Source organism: Chlorocebus sabaeus, chromosome 27 (assembly GCF_047675955.1).
Source record: "Chlorocebus sabaeus isolate Y175 chromosome 27, mChlSab1.0.hap1, whole genome shotgun sequence".
In the NCBI taxonomy this organism is placed as follows: domain Eukaryota; kingdom Metazoa; phylum Chordata; class Mammalia; order Primates; family Cercopithecidae; genus Chlorocebus; species Chlorocebus sabaeus.
This window is the reverse complement of record NC_132930.1, coordinates 10,736,890-10,739,752: the sequence shown is the minus strand read 5'-3', so window position 1 is coordinate 10,739,752 and position 2,863 is coordinate 10,736,890. Positions and strand designations below refer to the sequence as shown.

General features: G+C 50.1%; 1 pseudogene; it reads left to right on the top strand.

Moving 5' to 3' along the window:
- The first annotated feature begins 506 nt into the window (after positions 1 to 506).
- LOC103246193 (keratin, type I cytoskeletal 18 pseudogene) lies at positions 507 to 2,609 on the top strand (annotated as a pseudogene).
- The last annotated feature ends 254 nt before the right edge of the window (positions 2,610 to 2,863 follow it).

Below are 2,863 nucleotides of genomic sequence, written 5' to 3'. Positions count from 1 at the left end.
ACTTTGGGAGGCTGAGGCAGGCAGATCTTTTGAGCTTTTGACTACCTGACCAACCTGGCAAAACCATATCTCTACTACAAATACAAAACTTAGCCGGGCGTGGTGGTGCACACCTGTAATCTCAGCTACTTGGGAGGCTGAGACACAAGAATCACTTGAACCTGGGAGGCAGAGGTTGCAGTGAGCTGAGATCGAGCCACTGCACTCCAGCCTGGGTGAGAGAGTGAGACTCTGTCTCAAAAAAAAAAAAGAGAGAGGGAGAGAAATCTATTTCCACTCCCAGAGATCTTAACTTAGTGGGTCAAGAGTAAGACCCATAAATCTCTATTTTTATAAAAGTTCCTCAGGGGATTGTGATGATAAGCTAGATTTGGGAAAGAAAGCACCGTTTACCTCATCTTAATATACTGATGTTTCATTTTTATTGGATATTTAGATCATCTGTACATTTTGTCCTTATAAATAAGACTGAAATAAAGATGGTTACATATAAAGTCTTGCCCATATTTAATACTGTTCGCATAATACAAGTCTCAAAAGAATGAATGGTGAATCAAAAATAGAAATATTTTTGGCCGGGCGTGGTGGCTCATGCCTGAGGATCACCTGAGGTCAAGAGTTTGAGACCAGCCTGGCCAACATGGTGAAACCTCGTCTCTACTAAAAACAAAAAAATTAGCCAGGTGTGGCGGCACACATCTGTAATCCCAGCTACTTGGGAGGCTGAGGCACAAGAATCGCTTGAATCTAGGAGGCGGAGGTTGCAGTGAGCTGAGATCGCACCACTGCACTCCAGCCTAGGCTACAGAGCAAGACTCCATCTCAATAAATAAATAAATTTTAAAAATAAATAAATGGTCATTGGCAAAGCCTGAGTCCTGTCCTCTCACTCCTCCCCAGTCAGAATGAGCTTCACCATTCGCTCCACCTTCTCCACCAACTACCAGTCCCTGGGCTCTGTCCAGGTGCCCAGCTATGGTGCTCGGCCAGTCAGCAGCTCAGTCAGTATCTATGCAGGTGCCGGGGGCTCCCGGGGGCTCTGGTTCCTGGATCTCCGTGCCCCGCTCCACCAGCTTCCGGCACAGCTTTGTGTTCGTGGGCCTGGCCGCCGGGATGGCTAGGGGTCTGGCAGGAATGGGAGGCATCCAGAACGATACAGAGGCCATGCAAAGCCTGAACGACAGCCTGGCCTCCTACCTGGACAGAGTGAGGAGCTTGGAGACCGAGAACCGGAAGCTGGAGATCAAAATCCGGGAGCACCTGGAGAAGAAGGGACCCCAGGCCATTACTTCAAGACCATCGAGGACCAGAGGGCTCAGATCTTCACAAATACTGTGGACAATGCCCGCATCGTTCTGCAGATTGACGATGCCCATCTTGATGCTGATGACTTTGGAGTCAAGTATGAGACAGAGCTGGTCATGCACCATTCTGTGGAGAACTACATCCATGGGCTTCGCAAGGTCACTGATGACACCAATGTCACTCGCTGCAGCCGGAGACAGAGATGGAGGCTCTCAAGGAGGACCGGGTCTTCATGAAGAAGAACCACGAAGAATAAGTAAAAGGCCTGCAAGCCCAGATTGCCAGCTCTGGGTTGACCATGGAGGTAGATGCCCCAAAATCTCAACACCTTGCCAAGATCATAGCAGATATCCGGGCCCAATATGACGAGCTGGCTTGGAAGAACCGAGAGGAGCTCGACAAGTACTGGTCTCAGCAGACTGAGGAGAACACCACATTGGTCACCACTCAGACCGCTGAGGTTGGAGCTGCTGAGATGCCACTCATGGAACTCAGACATACAGTCCAGTCCTTGGAGATCGACCTGGACTCTATGAGAAATCTGAAGGCCAGCTTGGAGAACAGCCTGAGGGAGGTGGAGGCCCGCTATGCCCTGCAGATGGAGCAGCTCAACGGGATCCTGCTGCACCTGGAGTCAGAGCTGGCACAGACCCGGGCAGAGGGACAGCCCCAGGCCCAGGCCCTGCTGAACATCAAGGTCAAGCTGGAGGCTGAGATTGCCACCTACCGCCGTCTGCTGGAAGATGGCAAGGACTTCAATCTTGGCGATGCCCTGAACAGCAGCAACTCCATGCAAACCATCCAGAAGACCGCCACCCGCAGGACAGTGGATGGCAAAGTGGTGTATGAGAGCAACGACACCAAAGTTCTGAGACATTAAGCCAGCAGAAGCAGGGTACCTTTTGGGGAGCAGGAGGCCAATAATCAGTTCAGAGGTAAAATAAATAAATATTTTTAAGATTTTTGATTTTTTTGAGATGGAGTCTTGCTCTGTTGCCCAGGCTGGAGTGCAGTGGCACCATCTCAGCTCACTGCAACCTCCGCCTCTGGGGTTCAAGCAATTCTCCTGCCTCACATTCTGGAGCAGCTGGGACTGCAGGTGCACTCCACCGCGCCCAGCTAATTTTTGTATTTTTAATAGAGATGGGGGTTTCACCATATTGGCCAGCCTGGTCTCGAACTCGTGATCCACCCGCCTTGGCCCCCCAAAGTGTTGGGATTACAGGCATGAGCCACTGTGCCTGGCCACTTTTTGATGTTTTATTCAAACATTCATTTTTTCGGCTACTTAAATATTCATTTAAAAATTCTGCATGCTTTCCCTGCCTGGCCAACATGGTGAAATCCCATCTCTGCTAAAAATACAAAAATTGCCAGGCATGGTGGCTCACGTCTGCAATCCCAGCACTTTGGGAGGCTGACCACCTGAGGTCGAGAGTTTGAGACCAGCCTGGTCAATGTGGTGAAACCTCATCTCTACTAAAAATACAAAAACTAGCTGGGCGTGGTGGTGGGCACCTGTAGTCCCAGCTACTTGGGAGACTAAGACAAGAGAATC